Raw genomic sequence first — 12,233 nt, forward strand, 5'->3', positions numbered from 1 at the left:
AGCATGCTGCGTTACTGCGTTACTAAAACCACAGCTGTGTGCAGATGAACAATGGATAATCTATCGAGTGTGGAGAGAGTGTGAGCGTGCAGCGTTTAAAGCGTGGAAGCACTGACCTTACTTTGAGTTTGACTCTGTAAAAAGTGACAAAAACATTAGCATCCGCTGTTCACTGCGTGGGAAGACAACATGCTCACTCACTATGTGTTAATGGGCATGCTTATTTATAACTTTGATAAAATGTCATAAAAATAATTCCATGCCAGCTCACCATTGGTGATCAGGTAGTTTCTGTTCCAGTTCCAGTCCCATAAATCATGAAGCTTGCTGCCAGAAAAGCTTCAAATCTCCTTTGAAAGCTGTTTGTGGTCTTGATTGTGGGAGCTTCAGTTGTCTGACTCCAGCTGCCACACAGTGCTCACTGATATCATTTGCAAAAACCCCAGTGTGACAATATTTATCAGTGAAGCAGAAATCAGGAAGTGACGACTTTTCTTTGAACATTTGCTAAGGCTAAGCTGTGCTTTCTACCACAGTTGGGAATTTCCTGCTTTACAACAAATTATTGTGTCAACACCGCATAAGATTTCAAACTACAGGAAAATCACTGGAGTTATAAGAGGCAGACAACGACACACACACCACATGCATGCTGTTGCTATTTATTGTGGATTAACCTGTCAAGAGCAAGAACAAAATAATTCTGCCTCAAATACAGGAAATCATAGCTTTCCTGTATTTCCTCCATTGTTGGCATGCTGGTTAGTGCTGTTGCTCCACAGTAAGAAGGTCCTGGGCTAAATTATCCATGAATGTAAACGGCTGTGTGTTTCTATCTGATAGACTGGTGAGCTGTCCAGGGTGTACCCTGCCTGGTAACCTATCACTTCAGGGTTATTTCCCAGCCCTGCTGCAACCAGGATAGAGATAGGAGGATGGTGGTTGTTGTAGACCCATTCAATTTCAATTGAAGGATTAAAATGTTCCAGGAGCTCAACTTACTCCATCTGAACATGTTTCAATCGTGTTTTATGAACACAACATGCAGGTTTACTGAATATGAAAAGGTTGTGTTGATTTAACTCAGTTGTTTAAGTTTCTGCCAAAGCAAAACCTTTGTGTGCAACCAGTGTCCACTATTGAATCAAGTAAATCCAACATGTTTTTGTCAGTGCAAAAGGAGTTACGGTGCCTGTATTCCTGCACAATATTGTCCCGGGAGGGAGGAAAACTTTCTGGTGAAGTTTTGGTTGATTTTTGGGTTTTGCTTGACACTAGGTTGATTTTATCAGTGAGGTTTGGATTGTTTTCTTTCTCTAAGAGAGAGAAAGATGGTTTTATGCTTGGACATGTTTGCAATGGGCCCCAGTATTTGTTACTTTATTAGTATTTTATTGGTTGCGTTTATTTGTGCTTTTGTTACAGTGCACTGAGATAAGAACATCTGAGAGGTGTGATCCACCGGTGGTGATATTTTGGTATTTTGTGAGTTCCCGATTTAACAAATCAGCTCTTTAATCCAGACCTGAGAGGTTGAACTTTAAAGCGCTATAAAATATTCTTACTGGAAACAGTGGCAAAGTGTTTTTCTCCATGATTATAATGAGCTTGGGAGAAATTCACTTATATGTGACATTGATCACATGAGAAGTCCTGAGCCTAAAAGGATTGCAGCGAGTCAATCCAGTCCAAAAACAAGGAGCTGTTTTCCTTTAAAATGATGACGTCATCTTGCTGGTGATGGAGGCTCGAATAGGCTGCGTGTGAGACTCCATTATCAGCAATATCTGGTATGAATGTGTGTGGATGTATGCATGTGACTGGACTGTGACGGACTGACGACTAAAAGTTTAACTGACTTGATACTGAGACAAAAACGGTGCCGACTTTAGGATTAGTGAATGTCCACAACAATTCACCCAGCCTGTAGAAGAAGGGTGGAGGTTTTGTCTTGCTTTGTTTTTGCAGGAGCAGAAGGATGACAGAGACTAAAGGGGGAGGCTGTAGCTTCACATGAGTGTGAGCTGCAGACTGAACCCTTTGGTTGCTAATGTTGAGTCACTGATGTTTGCATTAAGAAAATTGTGTTTTATTAGCTGTGTTTTAATTAAGGTATCACATTATATTGTTGGGAATGTTAAATGCTAAAGTGAAGAAAAGCTTTGATTTCACTCATGACTGAACATGTTGTTATTATTAACCATAGCAGGCCACTGTAAAGTGTCAATTAACTGTTATAGAGGAAAAAAGGCCAAAAACTCTGTTAATACCTATGAATAACAGGCAATGATAGACTTGTCACATTCAAAATAGAGATATGTAATAACAAACACGGGTCCGTGTCATTTAGGTTCTCCATTGAAATAGTCAATCATTTAGAAAAGTAGAATATATATATATATATATATATGTCTCAACGCTGTTTCTCAATAATATTAAAAACCTAAAAACTATTGTTGTGGAAGATAGAAGTCACTGTGACAGCCCTCTGACTGTGGAGGACGTTTGTAATCCTATTTCTGCACTTAAGGCCAACAAATCTCCCGGCACAGATGGTTTAACTGCAGAGTTTTATGAATCATTTTCTAATCTCCTGGCTCCGTTCTTACTGCAGCTTTTCATAGGAAGTGTAGAGAATAACATCCTCCCTCCTACTCTTACTCAGGGTCTCATAACACTTATTCCAAAGCCAAACAAAGACTTACTTCTTATTGATAATTGGAGACCCATCTGTCTGCTCAATGATGACTATGAGATTATGGCTGTAGTACTTGCTAACAGAATGAAAGAGTTCTTGGACACAATTATCGATGAGACACAATCAGGCTTTATGAGAAACAGACACCTTTCTAAGAACATGAGACTGGTTTTAGATCTACTTGATTACTCTGATTTGGTATCTGACTATAGCTTCATTCTCTTCCTGGATTTTTAAAAGGCTTTTGATACAATTGAACATCAATTTATTTTCCACTCTTTGGAAAAATTTGGCATTTTTCTGTAAAGCTATCAAAACCTTGTACACGAATGGCAATAGCTCAATTAAAATGATTAAGACTCCACCCCGAGATTTGACCTGTTATACAAGGAATCAGCACAGCTGATAAGGAGCTCATCATCAGCCAGCTAGCTGATGACACCACACTCTTCTTGAAGAATGCAAATCAAATCCGTCCAGCCCTTAGTGTTATTAGTGATTTCTCTGAGGCATGTTAATACTTTTAGCTATTTTATATCCATAAATGTAAGTTTATTAATAAAACACCATATTTCTGCCGTTTTATAAGGATATGAATTGTACATACAATCAATTTCAGACTCAACCAACAAAAAGCCTCTCAGAACAATATTTATATTGTAACAGTTGCTATTGTAATGCAGTGTATCACCACATGGCGGCGCCTCCTGTCTCACGACTGGTGTCACCCCCTTTGTGTTCTTCTTCGCACTCCTCCTGTAATGGATGCTCCCGTGTGTACGCGGACTAGTGTGCTCTTTAGTAATGTGTGGTAGAGGTAGCACTTTTATTTTTGATATTGTAAATAAATGAGTACTTTTTGGAAAGTCAGAAGCTGTTGCTCATTCGCTATCCACCTGCACACCTCCGCGGCTGGCTTCATCTCCACTGCACGTTACAATATGTTGATTTTTTTCGCCTACTCGTATCATAATTTTTTTACTCCTGGTTCTGTATGTTCATGTTCTGTTCTTTTGTAAACTTCATCTGTTTGTATGTTGTATACTCATTGTGTTTCAATAAAGTTCGATTTAAAAAAAGGTACGTTCTAAACGAAGCTTCAGACGTCACTGATCACGTGACTCTGGCCAAACGAATCAAGCCTCGACACGGTGCTTCTGAAGCAGCGCGTTGATCTTTCTGACACACGCACCGGAGCGTCAGCTTCAAGCGGACCATCGCTACGTCTCACATCTAAAGGTGTCAAGGTAACTTTGAACTGAGTTCAGTCAATCTGGAGTTTTTCCAAGTTTTCTGTTGCTCTCTGTGAGAGAAGAGCGTTAAAGGCGGGGCTCTCCAGAGTCCAGCAAAACCGGAAACCACAGCTGGGTGTGTGTAAGTGTGCAAACCAATAGAATGCATCGTGGTGGGGGGGGCATCACGGGCAAGAAAAAAATAAAATAATCGGTCGTACCCATGCTTCCCCGACGTCATGCCAGCGCATATTGGGAAATTCGTAGGCACCGATCGGTTTTCTATCAGCCATTTGCTGGGAGTAAGGGCGCCCTCCGTTTGCGAGGTGTGCCTGCTGCTGGCGGCACAGGGAGGAGAGGGCGGGGCGGCGGGGAGTCTCTGGCTGGCTGGAGCGGCATCTAATAACCAACTCGCAAAACAAAATAAAAACAACAAACAGATATTATGATACAGACTTATAATCTGCACCGATGTTTTTTCTAAATTCTATAAAGTGAGCGCGAGAGCCCTCGGTGCGCCTGCGCGCTGCTGAAGTCAAAGTAAACTTTATTGTCATCTCCGCTACAGACAGTCCAGCATATAGAGAGACGAGACGACGAGGCTGCAGTTACAGCGGTGCAAGTAAACAAACAATAAATATAAGAAGAGTAAGAAAATAAATCTACACTTTAGGACTCGGGGTAAAGGATCAATAACAATTTAAATTTATAATTTACAGTTTGATGATTTAAAGTCTCACACAACCCGTCAAAAGGGGCGGGGCCGGCTGCTTCCAAGTAGAGCACATTTCATTTATAATGATGTAAATCCAAGCCCATCATGGATTCACGATCTGAATCCTGGGTTGTGTGAAATCCCAGAAATCAACCTTAGACAAAGTGAATCTGTGAACTAAGGTGTAGGTCTGTTAGGTTAATTGTGCTGATCCTCGGGTTGGGGGATTTGTGTTTGTACTGGAGCGCAAAATTCAAACCAATGGAAGATGGACAACAAAAGTTCAAAGCCATCAGGTGCTCAGGTTAGAAAAAAGAGAAAAGATGCAGGTAAGCAGACGTGTGATTGGATAATGGCAGGTCATCCTGAACCAATCAGACTAAACTCCAAACAATACATTATGTTACAGATTTTAATATTAATTAGTCATTGTTACTTGTTGATTTGTCCTTTTCTCATTGTGTGACGAATTATGACGACTGTTTGGTAGCTGTTATTGTCTCTCTCTCTCTCTTCATGTGTGTTTCTCTGGTGAAACAATAGTTTTGTGTTAATGTTAGGGCTGCACTATTTTGCATAAAATGAGAATCACCATTTTTTGGCTTAGAATTGAGATCATGATTCTGTCATAACAATAAATAAACATAAAACAACAAATGTCTCACGTTTTGTTGTTGCAGCAAAATGTTGTCCTGCTTGAAATTCCGTCTCCACCGTTGCTCGATGCTGCGTGTACAGAGCAGGTAGTGCAACAATAGAAAAATAGTTGCGGGACGGCACTGTGTAGCGTTTGTCTAGGGTGTTGATCGTTTTCCTAAATCCCTCGTTTTGCACAGTGTTGATGGAGCCATATCTTTGGTCAGGTGATAAGTGATAGCCTCCGTAATGTCTTTGTGCCTGCGGGAGTTCGACGTGTATAGGGAAGCGCTGTATAAAGTTCCCGTTATTGATGTTTGGGTGGTTGACCGGGACGGATTTTCTCCTGTCACTTTCTCGTCATCCCTGACGTGCTCTCCGTTGTTGTTTCCCTGCTAATTTTAGCATTACACGGCACAGCTTCTGTATCACGTGGTATAAGGCTCCGCCCTTGTCATTTGTTGAGCAGGAAGAGTGAGCGCTTGTTTTCATGCAGAGTACGTCCCGGATCAAAATGTGAAGTTTTACAAATCACCACTTCTTTAGTTAATATCATTTCAGTCTCAGACAATCTAGTTTCTCTTACAGAGGTTGAATGCACCTTCTGCGGATGGCGGTACCACACAGTGTGCGTGGACTTCCCCTGCACAGAAGGCAACTACAAATGCTGTGAATGCTAAATAAACAGAAACAAATGATCCCTGTTGTCTTTGCTTGATGATTGGTTTGAGTCTTGACAATCCACATTGCTGGCGTTGCATCTTTCAATGCCAGCAATGGCAGGTATCAGTGCTCAAACCTTTTGTGTTTGTTTCCAACAAGTTGCCCACCTCGGGAAACAAAAATGTGTTCTTTTACTTGTCAGATGAACATATGAGACACTTTGACTCTTCAGTGCAGTGTGGAGCCTAACAAAGATCTGTTTTGTGTCCCAGCTGATCAGCAGGAGGAGGAGAGTCTGACGGAGCAGCAGAGGAACATTTTCAGCTACTTGGACTCAGCTCAGCCACTACAGAGGAAACAATGAGCTCAACACAGAAGGTGACAGACAGAGCAGGACCATATGACCAAAGATATTTATCACCATATACATTTGAACATTTGCCATAACGATGTAGCTGACGATAGAATTGACAGCAGACAAAATACTTTACAGCTGCACAACTTTATTAAAAACCCATCAATGTATTTTCACTGAAACAAGCAGCTGTTGTTTATGTGCATTAAAGTTATATAAAAATGTAACAGTGCAAATGCAAATTCCTCGCTGACAGTTTAACCAAAAGGCGTTTCCAGTGGAAACTGGCCGACACATCCTGAGCATAACCATGTATAATATCCACTAAACTTCAGAAGAGGTTATACAGTCGTGGCCAAAAGGTTTGAGAATTGCATAAATATTGGAACCTGGAGAAGTTGCTGCTTAAGTTTTTATAATAGCATTTTGCCTGCACTCCAGAATGTTATGAGGAGTGATCAGATGAACTGCATCGTCCTTCTTTGCCATGAAAACGAACTTAATCCCCAAAAAGCCTTACCACTGCATTTCATTGCTGTCATCAAAGGACCTGCTGAGACCATTTCAGTGATCGTCTTCTTAACTCAGGTGAGAATGTTGGCGAGCACGAGGCTGGAGATCATCATGGCTGTATCCCGATTCAGGTTCTGCAGCTTTAAAGTCCTCAAGGGCCGCGTACTCAAAGACCGCTAAGGCCGAAGTGCGAGGCTCGTAGGCTCGTGAAATGGGACGTCTAGCCTCCGTCGCGCTGCCCAGGTTGCCTAGCAACCATGATACTAACAGCTGGAAACGTTTCATACAGCTTTGTTTGACAGAAATGAAGGAGAACATATTTAGTTCATTTGTTTCTACATGAGCTCTGTGTGATTTGATGAGTATCTGAGGCTGAGACCACAGGACTGTGAAACATGATTGTTGGGCTTCATTTCTGTGCTGAACAGTCGTTTAAGATTAGCTGTAAATAACAATTAGCTGATGTTGTTCATGAGACTAAAGTCATCTCACTGTGGTAATGTAAATATAATATGGCCAATATTATAGTTATTATATTAATCACTTCACTCACAGACAAGTATCTGTGACAGTGTGTATACAGATGTGTCATATATAAGAGACAAATATTGTTACTTCAGTATGTTGGTACTAAATTTGGCTCAATGCTTACATATATGTGTAAAAAGCAAATGTAGGAGCTGTGATAACTGTGTCTGATAGAATGAAGAGTAGACTGATATATGAAATATTCCTTTATTGGGTGAGAAAATCAGACCATGTCATAACTGCTGTAAGTCACACAGAATAGATATCAGAGCCTTAAACAGGCTGACTTCTGCTAAATGGGTCAAACTGGGCAGAAGGTCTACAAACACATAACATCCTTATAGAATATGATGTAACACTATAGATCAACTTAGCTCAGAATATATAAAGCATATAAACAGTTACAGCAATATGATGCAACAAACACAGCAGCTACTGATCCAAAATACTCAAAGCTTCATAGTCAAAGGAGCTTGCAAAGAAAAGCGTCTGGACTTCTTTAAGTTACTTGAAGACATATCACCTCTCATCCGAGAAGCTTCTTCAGTTCTAAGGTCAAATGGTGGAGAGTCCCAGATATAAACCTAGTGGGAGTGACCCCCCACAGAGGGACAAAAGGACCCCCCTCCTCTAATCGCCTGAGCCAAGGTGTGAAACTGGGTGTGGGTCCCAATCAGCCAGAGTTTCGGGTGAGTTCATTGTGAAACCTGGCCCCACCTTGTCATGCGAATTCCTGAGATCAGATGACCCGGGATGTGAGTGGGCGTTAAGGCGTCTGGGAAGGGATCTCAAAACTGGATTATAGATGGCAGAGAGTTGGTGTCGTAAACCCCGCCTCTGTTCAAAGATGGTCGCTCACAGTGGACATAGATGGATTCTTTCACTCCGCTTTCAAACCATCTGTCCTCTCTGTCCAAAATGTGAACATTGGCATCCTCGAAAGAGTGTCCTTTATCCTTAAGATGCAGATGGACTGCTGAGTCTTGTCCTGTGGAGGTGGCTCTTCTGTGTTGTGCCATGCGCTTGTGAAGTGGCTGTTTGGTCTCTCCAATGTAGAGGTCTGGGCATTCCTCGCTGCACTGTACAGCATACACCACATTGTTGAGTCTGTGTTTTGGCGTTTTATCTTTCGGGTGAACCAGTTTGTGTCTGAGCGTGTTGCTGGGTCTGAAATACACTGGGATGTCATGCTTGGAGAAAACTCTCCTGAGTTTCTCTGATACACCGGCTACATAGGGGATGACAATGTTGTTGCGTCTGTCCTTCTTATCCTCCCTCGCTGGTGTCTGGTCTTCTTTTCTTTGCCTCTTTGCTGACTTTAAAAACGCCCATTTAGGATAGCCGCACGTTTTGAGTGCTTCCTTTACATGTGTGTGTGTTCCTTCTTTTTTCCTTCAGGCTTAGAGGGAACATGTTCTGCTCGGTGGTGTAGGGTCCTAATTACTCCAAGTTTGTGTTCCAGAGGGTGATGGGAGTCAAAGAGGAGGTACTGGTCCGTGTGTGTGGGCTTCCGGTAAACTTCGATGTTGAGGTTGCCGTTCTCTTCAATGTGCACAGTGCAGTCCAGAAAGGGCAAACAGTCGTCCTTTGTGTCTTCCCTGGTGAACTTGATGTTTTTATCCACAGCGTTAATGTGCGCAGTGAAGGATTCCACTTCTTTTGTCTTGATTTTGACCCAGGTGTCGTCCACATATCTGTACCAGTGGCTGGGTACTCTTCCTTTGAAAGAGCCAAGAGCCTTCCTTTCCACTTCCTCCATGTAAAGGTTGGCTGCAATAGGTGACATGGGGGAGCCCATGGCACAGCCATGTTTTTGTCTGTAAAAGCCTTCGTTGTATTTGAAATATGTAGTGGTGAGGCAGAGGTCTAACAGGGTGCAAATCTGATCGGCTGTGAAGTTGGTCCTGTCCTCCAAGGAGCTGTCTTCTTGTAGTCATTTTCTGACAGTCTCCTCGGCCTCCGTGGTGGGTATGCAAGTGAAGAGAGAGAACTGAAGAAGCTTCTCGGATGAGAGGTGAAACGTCTTCAAGTAACTTAAAGAAGTCCAGACGCTTTTCTTTGCAAGCTCCTTTGACTACGATGACCTGGATGACTGAGAACCTTCACAGACTCAAAGCTTCATAGAACTGAAACCAACATTTATTTTAGCTCCATTCTGCTGCTGATACATACTTTAGGTTTCTGAACATTAAACTTGTTGCTGCCTTTCATAGTGTGTAACTTGAAGGCCCTGAGTACTTTCTCCCACACTGAAAACACTGGGATGATCACATTATTTGAACATTACCTAATAAGACTGATTCAGCACAGACAGTTATGTTAAACTTTCCTAGCAGTCCTTCACAAACAGGGAACAGTCTGTCTATTCTCTCCATCTGTCAGCTGCTGCTGGCTCTTCCTCCTCCTCTTCCTCACACACTGCTGAGTTTGTCCTGGTGGATCATCAGGGCTGCAAAGCCTCACAGATGATGTGCAGCAGTGGCTCCCTCAGTCTGTCCTCACTCTGGACACTTGCAGTCGTCACACATGGAAATCAAATGTGTGATAAGCTGCAGGATTCAAACACAAGTGTAACTTATAAACACATGTTCATACTTTTATTCCACAATCAGAGAGAAAGAAACAGAGAGAGAGTGCAGGACAGACAGACAGGTGACAGTCTCAGGTGTACACACTGCTACACAACAGCAGCAGAGAAGCAGGATTTAGTGTTTGTGTTATTACGAGTGTAAACAAGAAGAGTTCCAGATGGTGCAGTGGACACATGTGTGACTGCTGTGATTAAAGCATCTTTCTTTCAGCTTAACGAGTGAACCGTCAGCTCGTTCAAACACACGTTAAAGTGCGTTTGGCTCGACACCACCGAACAGAGGCAGCAATATAACACAGCTAACATTAACAGTGCAGTGAATCCTGCTTGTGCCGTGATGTTCAGGACTGCAAACCGAGCAGCATCACTGACTTTCAGCTTGTTGTGTTTGTGGATATATGACTGACTTTAATTATCCACAAAATCATCACATTCTCTGTCAGATTAAGGTCGACTATTGAACGGCGTATATTTTAAAGGCTTTAAAACCAAGTTAACGCTGAAAGTACAAACATCACTAATGTCACATAACTCTGCCGACAAGGCATAGCTATGGCTATGAAATGCTCTTTGTGTATCACTTCTTCATTATGAAAGATGTCATTAATGCACTAGTAATGTCTCATCTGGAGTATTGTTCAATCATTTGGTCAGCAGCTAATAAGACAGATCTTAACAGACTTCAGTTAGTCCAGAATAAGGCGTCCAGATTAGTGTGAAGATGTTCACACTATACTAATATTGATAAAATGCATAATAACCTTTCTTGGCTTCCTGTACAGGCTAAAATATTCTATGGCTTACTTGTAGTTCTAAAGAAAGCAATTCTGTTAAACACACCACATTTATTCTGCTCAGCTGCAGTATCCAGATGAAATACATCATCATATTACACAGTTTTCAACAAGCTGCAATTTAGTAAATGCTCGAGTTAAAAGTAACGTTTTGTAAAACTGTTACATTTAGAGCAACTTTTAAGTGGAATAAGTTGCCTTAAAAAATTAGAGAATTATTCAAAACTTCAATGAACACTTAAAAGCCGATTTACAGAGCTTTTAGTTCTTGTAAATATTGTAAGACATGATTTGTTTTTGAAATTTGTGTGATGTGCCTCAATGTTATTGATATTATTATTATTGATTGCTTATATTTGAACAATTGTGAAACCTCACTGTGGATGTAAGAGTGAAATTATGTGGATATCTTGAATCCACTTTATTGTGTAATATTTTATGTGAGTATTTGACGGAAGACGAGCAACATCTGTTGTGGAAGCTAACGGGGTTCCTTTAGAATAAACAAACATAGGATTTATTATCACTGAATAATTCTGTATAAATCTATACAAATTATAGAAATATGTAATAGGAAACAACAAAATAATCTAAATTATAAAATAGTGTGTGTGTGTGTGTGTGTGTGTGTGTGTGTGTGTGTGTGTGTGTGTGATTTTAGTGTTTGAACAGTCATGAATTATCTTTAACAGCAGGTTGGATGTAATGTGTTAGAACTACCAGCAGGTGGGGATAAGAGACCTTTAAGGTGTTTGGTGCCACGCTCCACCTTCAGGTTTAAAACTAGTGTTAATGGAGTTTGAAGGTTGAGTTTGTTCCACGACTGCATTTCACTCACTGCCTCTGTTTGTATCTCTGTCACTGCAGGACCAACATGGAGCCAGAAGTCAGCGCTCTCAGGAGGCCGACAAACCTCACAGAAGAAAGGGAGAGAAAAAACACACCTGTGACGAGTGTGGGAAGGGTTTTACTGTGAGGGCTTCACTAAAACAGCATCAGGTCATCCACACTGGAGAGAGACCGTTCAGCTGTGACTTGTGTGGAAAGTCTTTTTCCTTGAAGGGTTCCCTAAAAAAACACCAACTCATCCACAGTGGAGTTAAAGCGTACAGCTGTGATCAGTGTGGCAGAGCTTTTACTCACAGTAGCCACTTACAGAGGCATCTAGTTACCCACTCTGGAATTAAGGCATACAGCTGTGATCAGTGTGGCAGAGCTTTTACTCACAGTAGCCACTTACAGAGGCATCTAGTTACCCACTCTGGAATTAAGGCATACAGCTGTGACATCTGTGGAAAAACTTTCAGCCAGAGAGGGTACCGAAATACACACCTACGCATTCACACCAGACATGATGTGTACTGCTGTGAACAGTGTGGCAAAGAGTTTACAACAGACGCACACTTACAACAGCACATGTTTACCCACACTGAGGAGAGACCTTATCAATGTGACCTGTGTGAGAAGACTTTTAAATCTCCACATCACCTGAGACAACACCAACAGATC

General features: G+C 41.6%; 1 long non-coding RNA gene across 1 annotated transcript; it reads left to right on the top strand.

Annotated features, from left to right (window-relative positions):
* Positions 1–3,717: 3,717 nt before the first annotated feature.
* Positions 3,718–11,696, top strand: LOC146679665 (uncharacterized). The gene is made up of 3 exons (XR_014918636.1): positions 3,718–3,945; positions 6,217–6,322; positions 11,592–11,696. It is a non-coding gene; the product is annotated as an uncharacterized LOC146679665 (long non-coding RNA).
* Positions 11,697–12,233: the final 537 nt, after the last annotated feature.

This window comes from Copadichromis virginalis, unplaced genomic scaffold, assembly GCF_057382275.1.
Source record: "Copadichromis virginalis isolate Kocher_CV1m ecotype Utaka unplaced genomic scaffold, C_Virginalis_male_GT1.1 unmapped_scaffold_1, whole genome shotgun sequence".
Lineage (NCBI taxonomy): Eukaryota > Metazoa > Chordata > Actinopteri > Cichliformes > Cichlidae > Copadichromis > Copadichromis virginalis.